Genomic DNA, 21,891 nt, shown 5'->3' with positions numbered 1-21,891 from the left:
AGGTATTACTTTTGAATAAAAGAGAAGAAAAACACAACTAGTCCAATTGGAAGACATCAAAAGTCTGAACTTTTTTTTAGAAGGAAAAAATATATAATTTATTAATAACCATAGGAGAAGTAAAATTCCCTAAAAAGGGAGACCAAACGAAAGAAACAGCAAAACCAGAAGAAAAAAAAAACACACCCAACAACTCAAAACTACAAGCAAAAGCCTAAAAAACTAAGACAACCAACAACAAAAACCAAAACTTTAACCAAAACAAATAGACAACGCAGAACCACTACCACACCACAAGGCCAATTATCTCTAAGATCCTCTGCTAAATAACATATAGTCTTAGACTGGACGAGACCCCAGGGTCCCTCGCCCAGGAGACTCAACCTTGGGCGTGGGACGCGTCAGGACCTTGGGCCTCCCTTCCTGAGGCCCAACTGGCTCATTTAGATAGGATAAGGGCGCCAAAGCCCAACTCCACCTCTATAAATAGGAGGGGAATACCAATTCTAAGGGACTTTTTAGCTCATTTGGGAAATAATAGCATTGAAATTCAGTTACATGTTCTCTCTCTAAGCGGTTAGAGTTTCTCTCTCTAAGCATTCATATCACTTTCCTCACACTTTGGGTACTACCTTCCCTTTCTATGTTCTAGCACGGAACATTGGCACTGTCTGTGGGGAACGGTAGATTTCTATTCCCGGACTACGTGGATCGTGATTCAGAGGAGTGAAGCTCGTTTTTCTAAGCGATTTTTTGAAGTTTTCTTCGTGGATCGTGATTTAGAGGAGTGAAGCTCGTTTTTCTGAGCGATTTTTTGAAGTTTTCTTCGTGGACCGTGATTGGGAGGAGAGATTCCTTAATTCTAAGTTTTCAAGATCTTTTGTTTGTGCACCTAGATAAACCAGCAGGGCTCGATGGCGGAGCATCGTCTATCACATGGAGAAAGGTTGGAGCGAGCACACGATCCGTCGCAACAGCACGATGAGCAAGCAAAGTCTTTGGTTTCCTTCTCGAGGGACAAAAGAGGTGCGCAACTTCAACCTCAAGAACCGAGTGATGGAGCGGGTTGGCAATGGCTGATTCACGACGCCATTAATCGCCTAGAACGACATGATGCGGAAACGAGCGTAACAGACACAACGCTGGAGCTTGATGCCCCATACAGATAACACTACCGAGATTCCATACAACGACTGGAGTCTCCTTTCTCTCAAGGACAGGTAGAAGCAGAATGGTGTGCCTATCACCGAATCTCAGGTCACGATACTGGAAAATGTCGAGCTCTACAACGCGCGGTGGTAAAGCTGATTATGGCAGGGAAATCAGCCACGACGCGGGGCAATGTGTTTTCGACGGCCAAAGAAGTTGGCACGATTGTTGGAGGTTTCGACGGAGGAGGGGCCACTAGTGCAGCACGGAAGCGATACGTCAGAGCGGTGAATGCAGTTACAGAGATTCCTTTTGGTTTTCAACATCCAGATATCACGTTTTCGTCTGCTGACTTCTTCGGAATAAAGCCACATTTAGATGACCCGATCGTGATCTCCCTCCGTGTTAATCAGCTCACCATGCAACGAGTGCTTCTAGACCAGGGAAGTTCGGCGGACATCATTTACGGCGGAGTGTTTGCTCGGCTCGGTATGAGCGAGGGAAACCTCACTCCTTATGAGGGAACTCTGGTGGGATTCGCGGGCGAGCAAGTATGGGTGAAGGAATGCTAGGACGCTCAACGTTAAATATCTCATCCATGAGACGGAAGGGTCACACAACATGATCATTGGGCGAAACACCTTAAATCGTCTGTGCGTCGTGATCTCAACAGCCCACCTGGCGGTGAAGTATCCGTTGTCGAATGGGCATATTGGGGGAGTTGTTGTGGAGCTCGCAAGGGAATGCTACTGTAATGCTGTGGATCGGTATGGGAAGAAGAACGCTTCAGTCTGGCACCGTTGCAGCGAAGTTGAGACACCAGAAGAAAGTTTGGACCCGAGGGTCGAGGGACGTGTTAACAGGCCCACGCCGATAGAAGAAACCAAAGAGCTGAAGTTTGGCGAGAAGATAATCAAGATAGGAACCAAGTTAAGTGAGGACCAAGAACAAAGGCTATCAAAGTTGTTAGGCGAAAATTTAGATCTTTTCGCCTGGAGTCACAAAGACATGCCAGGTATAGACCCAAACTTCATTTGCCACAGGCTGGCATTGAATCCAGGGGCTAAGCCTATAACCCAAACTCGCCGGAGAATGGGAAACGAAAAAGAGAAGGCCATCCAGCAAGAGGTAAACAAGTTGCTAGCAGCAGACTTCATACGGGAAATCAAGTACCCTACCTGGTTGGCAAATGTGGTGATGGTCAAGAAGGCGAACGGGAAGTGGCGAATGTGCGTGGATTATACAGACTTGAACAAGGCATGCCCAAAAGATTCCTATCCCTTGCGGAGCATAGATAAGCTGGTAGACGGAGCTTCAGGGAATGAACTTCTGAGTTTAGGGTATCACCAAATCAAGATGCATCCGTCGGACGAAGACAAAACAGCTTTTATGACCGCAAGGGTAAACTACTGTTACCAGACTATGCCTTTCGAGTTAAAGAATGCGGGGGTGACGTATCAGCGGTTGATGGATAGGGTCTTTGAAGACCAAGTAGGAAGGAACATGGAGGTATACGTTGACGATATGATCGTTAAATCGGTTTTGGGATCGAACCATCATGAGGATTTGATGGAGGCCTTCGGTAGGATTCGGAAGCATAACATGAGGCTTAATCCGGAAAAGTGTTCTTTCGGCATACGGGGTGGGAAGTTTTTAGGCTTCATGATTACATCAAGAGGAATCGAAATCAATCCAGATAAGTGTAAGGCAATCCAGGAGATGAAAAGCCCGAGCAATGTGAAGGAGGTGCAGAGACTAACCGGGCCGATCACGGCCTTATCCCGTTTTCTCCCTCACTCGGGCGACAAGTCGGCCCCGTTCTTCAAATGCCTCAAGAAGAACGCGACATTTGAGTGGAATTCAGAGCGCGAGGAAGCCTTCACCGGACTCAAGGAGATGTTGTTCGCACCACCAGTCCTTTCGAAACCTATCCAAGGCCTTCCTTTGCATTTATACTTCTCTGTCGGTGATCACACAATAAGCTCGGTGATCCTTCAGGAGGTGGATGGAGAGAAAAAGATAGTCTATTTCGTAAGTCATACACTTCAGGGGGCGGAGGTCAGGTATCAGAAGATAGAAAAAGCGGCACTCACCGTCCTCGTCACCGCCAGACGCCTACGACCGTATTTTCAAAGCTTTCAGGTAAAAATAAGAACTGACCTTCCTTTGAGACAGGTGTTGCAGAAGCCAGACTTGTCAGGAAGGCTCGTCGCGTGGTTAGTAGAGTTGTCGGAATATGACTTGCAGTATGATAAAAGGGGGAAGGTCGGCGCACAGACCTTAGCGGATTTTGTGGTGGAATTGTCGCCGGAAGAAGGGGAAAAGGTGAGCACGCAATGGATATTGTTTGTCGATGGGTCGTCAAATGACAAAGGAAGCGGGGTTGGGGTCACGCTGCAGGGGCTCGGGGAGTTGGTGTTGGAACAGTCCCTTAGATTCCAGTTCAAAACCAGCAATTACCAAGCAGAATACGAGGCTCTTATTGCGGGCTGAAAGCTGGCAATTGAGGTGGAAATCGACAGTCTGCTAGTAAGAATGGACTCGCTGCTAGTGGCAAACCAAGTCAACGGGGAGTTTCAGGTAAAGGAGCCGGTCTTGATAAAGTATGTGGAGCGTGTGCGGCTGCTCATGGGTCGTTTGCAACAGGTGGTAGTTGAATTCGTGCCGAGGGCACAAAACCAAAGGGCAGACGCCCTAGCGAAGCTAGCAAGAACTAGGAAGCCTGGAAACAACCGGAGTGTGATTCAAGAGACACTCGCCAATCCCAACATAGAGGGGGGGTTGGTGGCTTCGGTTGATCGCCAGGAAACTTGGATGAATCCCATCATCAATATTCTGGGGGGAGAACCAAGCGACGTGGTAAAATACTCAAAGGCGCAAAAGAGAGAGGCGGGGCACTACACGCTACTCGACGGGATACTCTTTCGGCGAGGATTTAGTTCACCCCTCCTAAGATGTCTTCCACCTGAGAAATACGAGGCTGTTATGACGGAGGTTCATGAGGGGGTTTGTGCAAGCCACATTGGAGGAAGGTCGCTGGCGAGCAAAGTCCTCAGAGCGGGTTTCTATTGGCCTACGATAAAGAAGGACTGTGCAGAGTTTGTGAGGAAATGCGAGAAGTGTCAAGTATTTGAAGACCTACCTAGAGCTCCGCCGGGGCAATTAGTCACAATCAGTTCCCCATGGCCCTTCGCCATGTGGGGAGTCGACCTCGTCAGGCCCTTCCCCACCGCTAGGTCGCAAATGAAGTTCATCCTTGTAGCGGTGGACTACTTCACCAAATGGGTGGAAGCTGAGCCTCTGGCGAGCATTACGGCAGCCAAAATCATAAGTTTTTACTGGAAGAGAATCGTCTGCCGGTTCGAAGTACCGAGGGCGATCGTCTCGGATAACGGGACGTAGTTCGCAAGTAATCAAACCAAGGAGTTCTGCGAAGAGATGGGCATTCAGAGGAGATTTTCTTCGGTGGAACATCCGCAGACAAACGGACAGGCAGAATCGGCGAACAAAGTCATCCTGCGAGGTTTGAAGCGCCGACTCTCGGAGGCCAAGGGGGCTTGGTTAGAAGAACTTCCAATTGTAATTTGGTCGTATAACACAACGCAGCACTCAACTATAGGGGAAACTCCGTTCAGAATGACTTACGGGGCGGACGCCATGCTCCCTGTAGAGATAGACAACAGTTCGTGGCGAACAGCACCGAAGTTCGAGGGCGAGAATTCTTCAAACATGGCAGTAGAACTAGACTTGCTGTCGGAGACATACAATGAGGCCCGCCTCAGGGAGGCCGCGATGAAGCAGCGAACTGCGGCCAAGTATGACACAAAGGTAAAACCAAGGGAGATGCAGGAAGGGGATTTGGTGCTTAAAAAGCGAACAGGAGTCACCGGAAATAAACTACGCCCAATCTGGGAAGGACCTTACAGGATCTTAAAAGCTTTGGGAAGGGGAGCCTATCACTTAGAAAGCTTGGATGGGAAACGGGTGCCACGATCCTGGAACGCAGCGAAACTAAAGTACTATTACAGCTGATAGGGAAAAAAGGAGCTGGATCTGATGTGGCGATAGGCAGTGCGCCTCACGTAGGCTGCGGAGTTAAAAACGAAACGAAGAAATATATTTTTGTACTTATCCCGGGAAGTTATTGGCCAAAAGCACCCAAAAATGGTAAAAACAAAGACACGTTCTTGTTCTTCATCTCGGGAGTTTGTTGACTATGACGTCTGATTCAAAATACAAAAATTGTATCCAGCAATTTCAATCACACTGAATTGCAGCGAGAGCTCGGTGGGAAAAAATCCCTGAAGGTGGAAATCCCAACACGACCTTGATGTCTGGGGATTGCTCCGGAGAAGCCGGCGCAGCTCGCCGTCACTCGTCGGCGATGTGTGCGGATAAGCTTCTTATCCCAGTAATCTCCCCGAAATATGGGCGAGCATTTTTCAACTAGGCTCAAAAGTCTCAGGTAAACCCATATGGCCATTGGGCACTGAGCAATTGTAAGTCCTCGCCTAATAGGGCTGGCGGGGCCACACCTGATCTTACGGGAAATATGTGTGTGAATAAAAGCCTCGGTTCAAAAACTGAGCAACGAGTCTTAGTTGAACCCAGCACACCATCAATGTCGTCAGACGTAATTCAGAAATAAAGAAACTATGGAGGATGCGAGAGAGGAAATCGAAAAGTACTAAAATGTGCGAGAGAAATAATATAGTGAAAACTAAAATAGCTGACATAAACTAAAAATACGACGAGTAAAGCAAAAGAGTACTAACATTACAATAATCCAATATTAAAATAAGAAGTAAACATTGTTTTATCTGTCTCTTTATTTTTGCTCCACAGTGTCTCCAAGGTCAACGTTAGCGACTCTCGGTGGATCTTCAGCACCCCCCAGCCCGGCGAGTGTAATCTTCTTAAAAACTCCCAAGGGACCAAGGTTGATGTTGGGATGGAGGTGTTTGACTTGAGCCTTGGCGATCAGGAAGCCACGGATACGCTCATTGGCCACCGCGTGAGCAGCTTCGCCCCTTATCTTCTCCTCCAAGGCGAGGGCCTGGGAGTCTTTTTCAGCCAAGAGTTTGCGTTTCGACTCCAAAACAGAGCGAGCGTCGGCAAGAGCTTTACCCCTGTCCACCAAGTCTTGGCGTAACTTGGCGATTTCCTCATTCTTGGTCAAAAGGTCTTCCTTCTGAGAAGTAAGGGTAGCCTCCTGGGTACCAAGAGTTTTGCGGAGCTCTTCAATTTGGTTTTCAAGTTGTTCCTCTTTCTTGTCCGCCGCAGCTTGCGCAAGCTTCACCTCAGCGAGTTTCTTCTGCATCGTCGCCGTCTTCTCCGTTTCAGAGGCCAATTGTTTGGACAGCTTGGAGCAAGTTTCATTGAATTGAAGGTTGGACGAGCGTAGTTTCTCCACCTCCTGCCGGAGTCCAGAAATTCCGTTAAGGGGACGTGCCTCCCAAGCCACTTGAGCGAACAGGCAGCCAGCTCGGAGGAGGTTTGACACAGCTTCTTGAGCAACGTCTTGTGGGTTCTGGTTGGGAGTTTCCCTCAGTTTTTCCTCGCCAACAGCCTTGGGAGAAGCAGGAGCTGGCAAGTCAGAGGCAGAAGTTGGGGGATGAATGGCAGTTGGCGAGGACTGGGCCGTTGGTGACACTGGGGGGGGGGCGAGAAAGGCCCTTAGCCTGGGAAATGCTCGCCTCGCCCTGATGAACAGGTTTAGAAGGATCACCCGCACCAACCGAGGCGGGAGAGCCAGAGGCAGTGTCCCCCTCGCCAGAGACGGTTGAAGAGACGAAAGGTGTTTTCAGCTCGTCCCATTTTTTCTTCTTGGAAACACCGTCGTCCAACGGCGAGCTTTGTCTCTTCTCCCCGGTATGAGCGGAGGGAGGAGTTTTAACGCCCCCGGAGAGGAGAGCCTTCAGCAGTTCGTCGGAAGAGAAATTCATTTTTCCTGAAAAGAAAAAGAGAGAGCAGTCGTTAGAGATGAAGGTCATATAAAAAAGGAGGGTGCGACGAAGGAGTAAGAAAAAGACCTAGTCGGGGAGGCAGTTTGGATCCTGGGGAGACACCAAGCAGTTCAATACAACTAAAAAGTGGGAGTCGAGATAAGACCTCAACGGCGAAGCTTTCTCTGGAGGAGAAAGATACTTTTGGGAAGTCGGATAAGGATCTGGGGGACAGTGTCCAGTAAAGCGGAAAGATGTCTTCTCCCCATCCTGCGTAAACGTGGAAGGATACGCAGGATGAATAACAACCCGGAAATACCGGCGAGCCAAATAAGATTCCGGGCCCACTTGATAAGGGGCAAATCGTTCTCGGCCTGGCCGAGGGGCCAAGACAACCCAGCCGCGAGACCCTCGAGTTCGAGAATCTACTTCAAAGAAGAAGGAAAAAAGGGTAGCAGAGGGCGCTACGTCAACGCTATGGCAAAGAATCTCAAAACACCGCAGATAGGCCCAGGAGCGGGGATGGAGTTGACAAGGAGAAACATTGATATCGCACAACATTTGAGTAAGAAAAGAGGAGAAGGGAAGTTTAATGCTCAGGTCAAGAAATAGATATTCGTAAGCAAAGAAAAAATGTGAATATTTGGGGTCATTAAGCCCACGATGCTGCCAGGGGCGGTCCCGTCCCCGACATCCAGTGGTTCGGAGAAGGTTCTCTAATAATGTTGGTCAATTCGCAAGTGTACGAATACCTCCGGGATTTAAATAATCGAACCACAGGGAATTAGATTGCATTTTCAGTTTAAGATTCAAGTTCAAGGTTGAAAAGCAAGTAAAATTCAGTTTTTAATAATTGGTTGATTCTTGTGTTTGTAAAAAGACAAGTAGCCAAGTAATAAAGCAATTGGAAAGCAGAGATGAGATTGCCTTGGGTTCTTGTTCAACTAATTCAGTTTTAGCAAACCTTCCTATTCAATTAATCCTGAGTCTCTCCTTGATGTTCTAGCCTAGTTAGTTATCTTTCGATGCCTCGCAAAGAAAACCCTTCCTAATCAAAAGATAGGTTCAATTCCTTGATAACCTAAACAATTGCTAGAAGCACTAAGCATACAAATCAGGCCAACAAACCCCAACCCTTCCTCTATTCCTAGCAGCAAGTATAGAAGGAGTAATCTCACAACAAGTCCCAATTCTATAACAAACTATCATTATGATTATAGAAAAGTAAGAAGCTAGCATGCATTCAAGCTTGAAAGATAAAGCATAGAAGTGAGATTCAAGGGTTTACTCAGAACTTCATGAATAGAAAAGGATTGAAAGCTAAAACATTCACAGTCTTACAAAGAACCCAAAGCAAAAGGGGTTTTTAGCCAAACATGGCTATGAAATCCATGCTAGAAAATAAAGATAAAACCTGGAACATAAGACCTAAGGAAAGCTCCCAAAGCTCCAGAACTCAAGCTCTCTCCAAGAGAAATGTCTAAAAACCATTTTATAGGCAAAACAGGCGAGACTGGGCGCTCAGGAGCCAATTCAGAGCTCCTGAGCGCCAATTGCATGCAAAAACATGCTCTCTAGACCCTAATTGGCGCCTAGGCGCCAATTCCAGCAGCCTGACAAAACATAACTAGCGCCTAGGCGCCAATTCCCAGCGCCTAGGCGCTCAAGCTCGCTGGAAAAGACTTCATAGCTTCTTGTAACTCCTCTTCCAAGCCTCTTTAAGTCCTCCTTCAATTCCAAGCTCCTTGGCCTTCTTTCACCTTCAGTTCTTGATCTGCACACTTAACCAACAAGCCAAGGAAATTTCTAGAAGCTCAAGGAGCTTATTAGCACAAGAGATCCTTCAATTAACACAATAAAACCATGCAAGTCATAAACTTACTTAAAATGCAAGAAAACTCCCTATAAAACTACAAAATTACCAAAACGAAGAAAAGATTCAAAGAAAGATAAAAAATGCATGAGAATGCATGAAACACTACATGAGACTTAACAAAAAGACTCAAAACAAACTAAGAAATGACCCTAAAAATACTACTAAACTAGGGTCATCACACCACTATACTCAACGGCAGCTCGCCCTCGAGCGTAAACAACACTCGCTTGCCCTCAAGCGCAAGAAATGCTCCCAAAACAAGTGCTCAACAAGGAATCTTAACACAAAACTGGGGGATTTAGCAACTACAGCTGGTTCCAAGAGAAAGACCCATCAACCTACTTCATGCATCTTTTGAAAAGAGAAGAGTGTAGAGTCCATTCATGGGAAGCAAATAGATCTACCAATCCTAGGATGAGATGTTAATTTAGTGCACTGAGCACACAAGTAGTTCATAGGTCCTGGATATTATTCACTCTAGAGCAACAGAGATCAAACATGCACAAATTCGAAGAGACTTCACAAGGGTTGTAATGTTGGCTTGGTGAAGTACAAGGTGGTTGGTCCCTAAGGAAGACTAGGTTTCACAACATATTGAGTGTGGTCCAAATAGTAACCCCAGAGCTTCCAATAAACAAACTTAATAAGCACAAGTCTCTTGACCCCTCTTTTTCCACTTTCTTTTCTTTTTTCTTTGACACTCTAATTTTGATTAGGAGTGCTTTTCTTTCCCTTTTTTTCTCTTTTTTTTAGTTGGGGCAAGAGACACTTTCAATTTTAATTAGCTCCAAAACAATGCAAGGACCAACACTCCCCAAACTCCAACCTATCATTCATCCCAATCATTTAGCTAACAAAGAAATCTTCAATAGGCTCAAAAGGGACAACTAGGGACAAAGGTTCAAACCAACAAACTCTAAAGCTCAAAAACCTACAGGTCTCAAGAATTGTGCAAGTATCACAAAGCATGCAAAGAATGAAATCAATACAGAACTAAGAAGTACAAGTGAGTCAGGATCCTCCAGGGAAATTTTATGGTGAAGGGTCAAAAATGGACCCTTATGGACTCACACCAACTCTATTCTTAAGAAACACTCGGAAGACCGAAGTCTCCTCCTCTCTTCCCCAAGCATGCAATCACTCATCCCCAAAAGACAACACAAGTATTCACAAAAACATTTTCAAAACTAGCAACATGCTAGAGAGCATAACTACGGGCAAAAACATGTGAGCATAGGGAGGAAAAGACCCAAAAACGACTCTAACAAAACAATGCATGATTAAAAGAAAAATAAAAGCTACAAAAGGAAGATATGCAAAGATGCATGAGCTAAACTAAGGGAAAGAGTTGACCTTCTTTACCAATTACCATGGAGGCCTTAGAGTCACCTCCTACTCTAGAATTTAGGCTCTCAATCCCTGCAAAATGCAACAAACAAACAAGCAAAATAACAAAACTTGGGTTGTCTCCCAAGCATCCCATTGTTATAGTCTTAGGTAGACTATCCCCCTTGTCAAGGAGGTTTGAAAAACATGGTTTCCAACTTCAGCACCTTACCACCATGGTACACTTTCAACCTCTGTCCATTCACGGTGAAAGTGTTCTTGGTCTCTGGGTTCTCAACCTCAACAGCACCATGAGGAAACACCCTCTTGACCACAAAGGGTCCAGACCATCTAGACTTAAGTTTCCCAGGGAAGAGTCTCAATCTAGAATTGAAGAGGAGCACCAATTTCCCTGAGACAAATTCCCTATTCAAATTTTTTCTATCATGCCACTTCTTTGTTTTTTCCTTGTAGATTCTAGCACTCTCATAAGCTCGGAGTCGAAACTCATCAAGCTCATTCAATTGCAAGAGTCTCTTCTCGCTAGCAACTTTCCAATCAAAATTCAATTTCCTTATGGCCCAATAGGCCTTGTGTTCTAACTCCACAGGTAAGTGACATGCTTTCCCAAAAATTAAGTGGAAAGGAGAAGTACCAATCGGAGTTTTAAACACGGTTCGGTAGGCCCATAAAGCATCGTCAAGTTTCCTTGACCAATCCTTTCTGGAAGAATCCACCACCTTTTCAAGAATACGTTTTAACTCCCGATTAGAAATCTCAACTTGCCCACTAGTTTGGGGGTGATAGGGGGTAGACACTTTGTACTTAACACCATATTTTTCCAAGAGAGACTCGAAAGCTCTGTTGCAAAAGTGGGTACCCCCATCACTTATAATCGCCCTAGGAACACCAAACCTAGTAAAAATGTTCTTTTTTAGAAAAGCAACCACCACCTTAGAGTCATTTGTTGAGAGTGCAGCGGCTTCAACCCACTTGGAAACATAATCAACAGCCACTAAAATATACTGGCAACCAAAAGAAGGTGGGAAAGGTCCCATGAAATCGATGCCCCAAACATCAAACAACTCAATTTCCAAAATATTTTTTAGGGGCATCTCATTTCTCCTTGAAATGTTACCAGTTCGTTGACATCTATCACAACTCTCAACAAAAGCTCTACTATCCCTATGCAGCGTAGGCCAATAGAAACCACTTTGGAGAACCTTAGCAGCGGTCCTCTCCCCACTAAAATGTCCACCATAACTTGATCCATGGCAATGCCAAAGAATTTTCTCAAAATCAACTTCTGGGATACACCTTCTAATGACTCAATCAGAACAAACTTTGAAAAGGAAAGGGTCATCCCAGAGGTAAGATTTTGCATCATGAAGAAATTTTTTCTTTTGCTGCCATGTCAAGTCATAGGGGATAAGTCCATCAACACGGAAATTAGCAAAATGTACATACCAGGGTAGGGGTTCCTCGGTGGAAACAGCTAGGAGTTTCTCATCCGGGAACTCCTCTTGAATAGGTATTGGGCTTCTCGCCCCACCTTCCAATCTTGACAAATGGTCCGCCACGCTGTTGTCCTTGCCTCTCCGGTCAATAATCTCAAGGTCACACTCTTGAAGGAGTAAGACCCATCGGATCAACCTTGGCTTGGAGTCCTGTTTAGCAAACAAATGCCTCAAAGCAGCATGGTCAGTATGAACAATTACTTTAAAACCCAAGATGTAAGGCCTAAACTTTTCACAAGCAAAGACTACACCCAACAACTCTTTTTCAGTTGTAGTGTAGTTCCTTTGGGCCTCATTCAACACTCTACTTGCATAGTATATCACATACAACACTCTTTCTTTCTTTCTTTTGACACAAGACAGCCCCTAAAGCTAGATCACTAGCATCACACATGATTTCAAATGGTAGAGACCAATCCGGAGCAACAATTACCGGGGCTGTCACTAAACTCTTTTTAATAGAATCAAACGCTTTCAAACAATTCTCATCAAAAGTAAAAGGTGCTTCCTTCTCAAGCAAGTTGGTCATAGGCTTAGCTAATTTGGAAAAGTCCTTAATAAACTGCCTATAAAATCCAGCATGCCCGAGGAAACTCCTAATACCCTTGATGTTAGTCGGGGGAGGGAGCTTTTCAATGACTTCAATCTTAGCTCCATCAACCTCAATCCCCTTTTCGGACACTTTGTGTCCAAGAACTATGTCATCCCTAACCATGAAATGGCATTTCTCCCAATTCAAGACCAAGTTGGTCTCTTGACATCTTTTCAGAACCAAGGCTAAATTCCCTAAACAAGCATCAAAATTTGGACCAAAAACAGAGAAGTCGTCCATAAAAATCTTTATGCAAGTCTCTATCAAGTCAGAGAAAATAGCAAACATACACCTTTGGAAAGTAGCTGGGGCATTGCAAAGCCCAAATGGCATTCTCTTATAAGCAAACACGCCATAAGGGCAAGTGAATGCCGTCTTCTCTTGGTCTTCTGGTGCAACACAAATTTGGTTGTATCCGGAATAACCATCAAGAAAACAGTAGTATTGGTGCCCAGCCAACTTATCAAGCATTTGATCTATGAAAGGCAAAGGAAAGTGATCCTTTCTAGTTAACGAATTCAACCTTCGATAGTCAATACAAACCCTCTACTTCGTCACTTGACGAGTGGGAATCAACTCATTGTTCTCATTGGCAACCACAGTGATGCCTCCTTTCTTGGGAACCACTTGAACGGGACTTACCCATTCACTATCCGAAATTGGATAAATCACACCTGCATCAAGCAATTTAAATATCTCTTTCCTCACCACATCCTTCATGGAAGGGTTAAGTCTTCTTTGAGGTTGGACTATAGGTTTGTAATTTTCTTCCAACAAAATTTTATGCATGCATAACGCAGGACTAATACCTTTGATATCATCAATAGTCCAACCCAAAGCTGACTTGTGATCCCTCAAAACTCTGAGGAGTTTCTCCTCTTCCAAGGGAGTGAGAGCACTATTCAAAATAACAGGTTTATTCTCACCTTCCTCAAGATAAGCATACTTGAGAGAGGAAGGGAGTGGCTTGAGCTCACTCTTCTCCTCAATTGGAATCTCCTCATCCCTAGTTAATTCTTCTTTCCAAATGCTTTTGGTGGCAAGAGATGAGACAGATTCTAATTGAGATAGAGTAGCATTCACCTCATGGAACAAAGAATCAAGTTCTCTCTCAAGATTTTGGTCCTCTATCTCCAACCCCTCCATGATTGTTGTTTCCAAAGGGTCCTTAATAGATATCCTAACAAACTCTTCACACACAAGCTCATCAACCACTTCACACCGAAAAACTTCATCATCCGCTCGGTGTTTCAAAGAGTCAAAAATATTGAAGAGGACCTCATCTTCACCTACTTTCAAAGTTAGAGTTCCCTTAGCCACTTTAATCTCAGCCTCACTAGTGGCTAAGAATGGTCTCCCCAATATGAGAGGGACTTTAGAGTCCTCTTCCATGTCTAAAATGACAAAATCCACTGGGAAGACAAACTTATCCACCTTAACCACAACATCTTCAATGATCCCGTAAGGGGTTTTTAAGGACCTATCCGCCATTTGCAAAGAAATCATAGTTGGGGTAACCTCTCCTAAGTTCAACCTTTTAAACATACTAAGCGGCATCAAGTTGATACTCGCTCCTAAATCACACAAGGCTTCTACCACAGTTAACCCCTCTATCTTTACCGGAATAGTAAAGCTCCCGGGATCTCTCCTCTTTTTGGGCATCTTTCTTTGCAAAATGGCACTACACTCCTCGGTCATCAAGATAGTGTCATCGACCTCACTCAACTTCCTTCTCTTACTGAGGATATCTTTCATGAACTTAGCATAGATTGGCATTTGCTCCAAGGCTTCAGAAAAAGGGATATTAATATGGAGTTTCTTAAAAACCTCCAAGAACTTAGAAAATTGTTTATCCAAATTTTTCTTCACCAAAGCCTTGGGAAATGGAATCTTGCGGAGCTCAGGGATGTGAGTGTTTACAACCCTAGTCCTAGTGGGCTCTCTAGCTCTTTCCTCCACAACACCCTCATCTCTTTCTACCTCAGCTTCCTCATTTTTCTCTCCCTCAACTTTTTTCTCTGGCTCTTGTAACACCCTTCTAATCCTAGTAGAAACAACAGCAGTATTTTCTTGCTCGGTTAAAGTTAAAGTTTCATAAGAGAACTTACCTTGGTGATTTTCGGACATTTGTTTCGCTAGCTGTCCCAATTGACTCTCCAAGCTTTTTATAGCCATCTCATGGCTCTTGTAATTGCTCGCTGTATGATCAATAAATCCTTCAATCAGCTCTTCAAGACTCTTCTTGCCAACCGTCTTCACAACAATTTGCGGCTAGTCAATAGGACCTTGTTCTGAGGTTGGAGTTTTTCCTCCCTGAGTCAATGTTCTGACCTTGCTAACATCATCATTGACAGTACACTGATTACTATCATGAGATTCACCACAAAATTTGCACTCCAAACAAGTTACTCTTGCTCCAATTGACTTGGTCTCCTTTATATGCTTTCGGATTTCCGCTGCTTCCTTGGAGAGTTGCTTGTTGGAGGCTATGATCTTGTCATAAGTTTCCACTTCAAAAGAATTTCTTCGGATTTGGCGTTCATTCTCGGAGTTCATGGCTCTCATCGCCATTTTCTCTATCAAATTATACCCCGCTTGTGGGGAAAGAGCATCGAACTCCCCACTTGAAGCTGCATCCAAGTCAAACCGTGATGAATATAGTAACCCATCATAGAACTTCGCCACACATTCCGCTTGGGTGAGATTGTGTTGAGGACATTTCCTCAAAAGCTTCTTAAAGTGCTCCCAAGCCTCATAAAGATTTTCATCTGTGGATTGTGCGAAAGTCATGATGTCATTCTTCAATTTCCTCAAGAGGGACCTTGGGAAGAACCTCGTTGTGAATTTTTCTGCAAGGTCTTCCCAAGTAGTGAGACTCCCTTGAGGTTGTGAGTTCAGTCAATCCTCTGCTGCGTCCTTCAAAGAGAAGGGAAATAGGCTCAACCGGATTGCTTCCGAAGGAACGTTCATCACCCGATATGTGTTGCAATTACGGATGAACCTTTCCATATGAGCATGAGGATCTTCCGAGGAACCTCCACCATATTGGCTTTGGCTCACCATGTTGATGAATTCCGGTCTCAACTCAAAGTTCCCCACTCCTTCAGGAATGACAATACTTCCGGGATAGTCAAAGCTCATGGACCCCGAAGTTAGTTCCCGAAGAGTTCGGTTGGCATTTTCAACTTCTTGTTCACGCAAGCGGAGGGTGATACCCTCTTGGATCTTTGCCTCAATGTGGGCTTGCATCTCCTCCTCTGTCATGCGGCCACCCATGGTGGTGCCTCTCTTGAAAGCAACCTACGTATGACACTCAACAGAGAAAGATTAGTAGCACCAATTCTAGACAAGTTAAAACTTAAAACTTAAACCAAAAATCGCAAAACAATTCCCCGGCAACGGCGCCAAAAACTTGTTGGTCAATTCGCAAGTGTACGAATACCTCCGGGATTTAAATAATCGAACCACAGGGAATTAGATTGCAAATTCAGTTTAAGATTCAAGTTCAAGGTTGAAAAGCAAGTAAAATTCAGTTTTTAATAATTGGTTGATTCTTGAGTTTGTAAAAAGACAAGTAGCCAAGTAATAAAGCAATTGAAAAACAGAGATGAGATTGTCTTGGGTTCTTGTTCAACTAATTCAGTTTTAGCAAACCTTCCTATTCAATTAATCCTGAGTCTCTCCTTGATGTTCTAGCCTAGTTAGTTATCTTTCGATGCCTCGCAAAGAAAACCCTTCCTAATCAAAATATAGGTTCAATTCCTTGATAACCTAAACTGTAACACCCCGATTTCGGTGGCGTCACTTTAGTAACTCAAGAATAAAATAAAGCGGAAAAGCAGGTATTTTTTTTTTCTTTTGTTTAAATAAAAAGACTTGTCGAAATCAGGTCTCATCCCAATCGCGATTAACAGCGATTAATATACAATACAAGCACACCCTTGCTGTAACTAAAAACATCGTCACGAGTGTCCTCAAGTGACGGAAAGTAACATCAAGTAACTAAAAGTATTGCCCAACGGCAAACAAGTGCGACTCATAAATAGAGTCATAAGTTTTATAAATACAGTCCTCCGAAAAGTAAGTCAGCCCAAAACGGCTTCCAAAAGACTTCCTACGCCCGACAAACTCCCTGTGATCCTCATGGAAGAGAATCACACAAAAAGCTAATAGTCGGAAACCTACCCTGCCCCAAAATACAACTGATGAATCAGAGCTATGACCATGACAACCAAAATCAGTAACTCTAACCACCCATATCCTACACCACTATCTTCGACCCTCATCTGATCTTCCATGAAGTCCGGGTCCACGTCGAAGGCTCAGTAGTAGTCATTTCGCTCCGGGTCCTCCCCGAACGACGAACCTTCTTGAATCATCTGTTGAACGTCTGGCAGCAGGCCGACCGCCCAAACACAAACATACAAACAAAGCCACGGCGCTAGGGTCAACTCACGGAATATAGTAGATAATACAAACAGCATGTGAAGAATAAGGGGGTATGTATATATATATGTTGTATATATATATATTTATATGTTCTGTATTGCCTACCCTAAGGTATATACTTAGCATGTTATCAAGGCTCTAATAACAATTCAATGAATAATATCTCAACAATACAATAAGCATTATCTCAACAATTCCATATTGGGCGCATGTATGCATGCAATGTCAATTCAAACGTTGATCCCAAAAATAGGCATGTCAAGTCGATCCAACCCATTGGGTCGAACACAAGGACTCGCACACGCAGTAAATGACAACGCCAAGTCGGTTCTCTCATTAGAGTCGAACATACGGACGTTGCGCGCGTCTAATGACTATCGCCGAATCGATCCAATCCCTCGGATTGAATATAAGGATCCGCGCGTGTCGAAATATTATCGCTGAATCGGTCCAATCCCTCGGATTGAACTCACGGACTCACGCGAGTTTATATGGCGATGGCTGAATCGATCCAATCCATCGGATTGAATATAAGGATTCACGCGTGCCCGAGTGACTACCGCCGAATCGATCCAATCCCTCGGATTGAATATAAGGATTCACGCGTGTCAAACGATTATTGCCGAATCGGTCCAACCCGTCGGGTTGAACATAAGGATTCGCGCCCGTTAAGCCGAAGATAATGTCGATTATGCGACAAAATGAATTAATCAAAAGAAGAAAGAATGAACTTGGAACTCATAGTTCCCGGCTAAACTTTAGATAGCCAAACAATAAACTGCTCATCGAGCGAAGAGTACCGAAGTACTTGGAAACTTATAATTTCCGGCTAAACTTTAGATAGTCAAACAATAAACTGCTCATCGAGCAAAAGAGTATCAACATACTCGGAAACTTGTAAGTTTCTTCTAAACTTGGACTCGGCGACCCTTCTCATCTTTCAAACTAATATTCAAGCTCCAAGCTCTTATCTAAGGTTGTTACCATTGTTCAATGGTTTTAGAGATTGATTAATGTCTTATGAGTTTTCCTTGAGAAAATAGGTTTCTTTTAATCTTATAATACTTCCTATAAGTTTCAGGGATCCCATAATCCCAAACAATTCCTTGAGAAGGTCTCGATCCATTAAAACATAACAAGGTCCGAACTCCGTTCGTCCTTTCGAACTCTCTCAAAAATCTCATAAAATTCGGCATGACTTGCCCGTTATCCTCACTCATCAGTATCACAGATATAAGTGGAATAGCATAACTAAATCAGCGCAATCAATAAGCATAAACAGCATATTCCAACACATCCTAGATTAACCAGCAAACGGCCGAAGCCTCTCAGAAAACATTTTTCCATAAAGCGATAAACAATATCCAAGCAATATTCAATATCAACACAATAACCCAGTCGAATTGATCGACGCCTACAAGGAAATAGCTAGTAAGTAAGTTGCCCTAACCTCGAGTTGTTCTAGTCTCGCGGTGCAGGTCTCGCTCACAAGCTTGTTCAGTCAAGCCCAAGGTTTCCACAAACGAACCTTAGAGCAAACAAAGCAGAAATCAATCAAATTAAGTCGACATAATCGAAACAATACTAACTAGAGTTAGACAAAGCTCAAGAAACTTCAGAGTACAACACTTAGGCACGAATGAAAGGGCTTTCCCCGAATGGATGAGTTTTGACTCGATTCAAGTTTTGTGCAAAAACACTTTATTCGCTAAAACGTGCATAACTCGAGCTACAGAACTCGGAATGACACGAAACCGGCGCCAAAATTTCGACAATTGAAAGAGCTACGCAATGGCTCAGGTCATAGAGACCCAAAAATTATTTTTGGACACGGTACCCAAGCAAATAGGTTTCGGCCACTATGGAAAATAGGGTTTTCGAACTTTTTCTTCGATCTAAATCAATTCCTAGGTATTCTTAGGCGATATCTAGGCCAGGGAAACTCTCAGAAAAATTATCGGGTTAAAAACTGTCGCAGGGGTATTTTGGTCAATATTTTTAGCTCAGAATTTCAAAACTGAATTTTTGAAAAACAAATTGGATGGGGACGTCCACAACGACGTTTATGACGACAAATCCTACTAGCACTAAGCCAAGTCGATAGATTAGAGCGTAAAGGTTGCGACTTTGCCGAAAAATGGGTATTTAGGGTAGAAATTGATTCCGGCGGCATTTCGTCGACATTTGACAAAATCTAATCCGCAGAACACGCTCAGGAGCATGCAGGGAAGAAGTTTAGACGCTGAAATCAACTGATTTTGAACAGTTTTTCAAAAACCTCAAAATTTTGAACTCAGAAAGTCGCAGGAGAAATGGACAGAAACGACGATTCGAAGGAGAGTATAGATTACCTACCTCGAGGTCTTCGATTAGTGACGATCGGTGAAGCAAACGGGCAAGAAACGGAAAAACTCTTCTTCTCCTCCTTCCTCCTTGAAAGCCACGGCCAAAATGGGTGCAGGTGATGGTTTTTTTTTGTTTTTTCTATTTTTCAAAGTATATATAGGAAATGGAAAACGCGGGAAAATGATTATTTCGCGATTCCGATTTTTCCTGTGCATTCCTCTGTAAATTCTAAGATAGGTTCTGGCGACAGAATTCCAGAACTCAAAATAGGATTCTTGGAATTAAACCAGAAGATCCAAGATCGGCATAAGTCGGTGTAAGTCGGTTTATCCCGAAAAACTACTTTTTGCAGTGATCGTCGGATGAGAAAACTTCCTTCTGAAGAAAGATCAGAATTGACGAGAGAAATAGGAGAACGCGGGTGGAATCTTCTTTTGCAGCTCCGAATAGAAAAAGTCTTCATCGTCTGTCGATCTTAGGTTTTCTCGAACTGTCAGGGATTCCGTTTCGGCAAACTTCCGAGAATTGGAATTTGACGTTCGTACTTTCCAGGATTTCGCATCGAAATGGTTGTTTAAGGACGGAAAAGAGAAGTTCTAACATTTCTCTGAGGATTTTTGGAATTAGTTTCCATCGTGTCCTAAAACGTAAATTAACTATTCACTAATACCTTTGACCTAGGATTAAGCGTATGTTAGTCGTGCTATAACTCTTTCGGTTTTTCGATACATTCTTGGACTTTTCCTGAACCTCTTTCCTTCCCAAATTTATCTTAATCAAATAACTTTTTTATTTTATTCACTTATCCAAAGCGTTAAAACTTGGGCCTTACATTACTACCCTCCAAAAAGAAAGTTTCGACCTCGAAACTTAAGGGTCAGTAAAAAGTTCTGGATACTGTTCCTTGATCTTTTCCTTCAGCTCCCACGTTGCATCGCCGGTGTCCTTGTTCCAAATAACCTTCACTAACTCGATCTCTTTACCCCTCAACTGCTTTACCCTTGTGTCACCAATGCTGATTGGCGGTGTCTCGAAAGACAAGTTATCCTTCAACTCAATGTCATCCAGCTCGATGACGTGCGTCGGATCAGCAATATACTTCCGCAGTTGTGACACATGGAATACATCGTGAACGTTTGATAGAAAAGGCGGTAATGCGATCTGATAAGCTACCGGTCCTACACGACGAGTAATCTGATAAGGTCCAATGAACTTTGGCGTCAGCTTTCTTGACTTGATTGCTCGACCAACTCCTGTAGTCTGGGTAACTCGCAGAAACACATGATCTCCTTCTTCGAACTCCAGGGTTCTGCGCCTTTGATCTGCATAGCTCTTCTGTCTACTCTGAGAAGCCTTCATCTTTTCCCTGATCTGTTTAATCTTCTCAGTTGTCTGTTGCAGAAGTTCCGGTCCTACTAACAAATTCTCTCCATCTTGATACCAACATAAAGGTGTTCTACACTTGCGGCCATACAATGCCTCATACGGTGCCATGCCTATAGTCGTATGAAAACTGTTGTTGTATGTGAACTCAATCAGTGGCATTAGGGTATCCCAACTGCCCTTGTTGCCTAACACGCAAGCTCGTAGCAAATCCTCCAATGATTGGATAGTTCTCTCTCAGTTTGCCCATCAGTCTGTGGATGATAAGCAGAACTTAATCTCAGCCTCGTTCCCAAAGCATTATGAATAGCTCCCCACAAATGTGAAGTAAACTTCGGGTCTCTATCGGAAACGATACTTATTGGCACTCCATGAAGTCGCACAATCTCAGCTATATATATCTCTGATAGCTTCTCCACGTTGTACGTGGTCCTCACAGGTATGAAATGAGCCGACTTAGTCAATCGATCCACGACTACCCAAATCGAATCATATCCTTTTTGAGTTCTTGGCAACGCCACGACAAAATCCATCGATATGCTATCCCATTTCCATTGAGGTACATCCAAGCTCTGTAGCATACCTGAAGATTTCTGATGTTCCACCTTCGCCTTCTGACAGATTAAACATGCAGCTACATATCCTGCCACTTGTCTCTTCATCCCTGGCCACCAAAAATTCACCTTCAAGTCCTGATACATCTTTTTCCTTCCAGGGTGAATGCTCAACTTGCTTTTGTGACCTCCACTCATGATTCAAAACTTAACTCGATCGCTCTATAACTCATAGACGAACTATTCCCTTGGAATCTACTAGTCCATTAACGTCGATTCCAACTTCGTAACTATCCTCATTCGCACCATGAAATCAATCTTCTACTTAGTCATCATTCAAATTAAAACTCGACTCAAGTCTTGATACCTTGTGCATCGCTAGACCCAATCCCTTTTAACATCCGTTCATCAACAACTTATAAGCTAATCATCATATCAATATCTTACAATCCATCATTGTCATCTCCCCTTTTTCGAGACTTCCCTTACCCGAACCATAAAACCAACCTTCACTTATTCACAACCCACTTTACAATTACCTAAAATCCTTAACACTTCCCCCAAATCCGAACTTATTCCCTAGAAGATCAAATCATAACTGTACCTCGGGAAACTTAACTAGTCATTTTATCATCCGATCCCTCAACATTCTGAGGTTTAACTACAATCGTTAATGCTAACACCACTAAATATCTTATTCGTACATGATTTTCACCTCCCAAGGTCAATCTTAACCCTAAGACCCTCATTCAAC

General features: G+C 43.8%; 1 non-coding gene across 1 annotated transcript; it reads left to right on the top strand.

The window, feature by feature from the left end:
* Positions 1–15,106: 15,106 nt before the first annotated feature.
* On the top strand, positions 15,107–15,213 carry LOC130741585 (small nucleolar RNA R71). The gene has a single exon (XR_009020475.1). It is a non-coding gene; the product is annotated as a small nucleolar RNA R71 (small nucleolar RNA).
* The last annotated feature ends 6,678 nt before the right edge of the window (positions 15,214–21,891 follow it).

The sequence above is a fragment of the Lotus japonicus genome, chromosome 2, assembly GCF_012489685.1.
Source record: "Lotus japonicus ecotype B-129 chromosome 2, LjGifu_v1.2".
Lineage (NCBI taxonomy): Eukaryota > Viridiplantae > Streptophyta > Magnoliopsida > Fabales > Fabaceae > Lotus > Lotus japonicus.
This window is presented reverse-complemented; position numbering and strand designations above follow the sequence as displayed.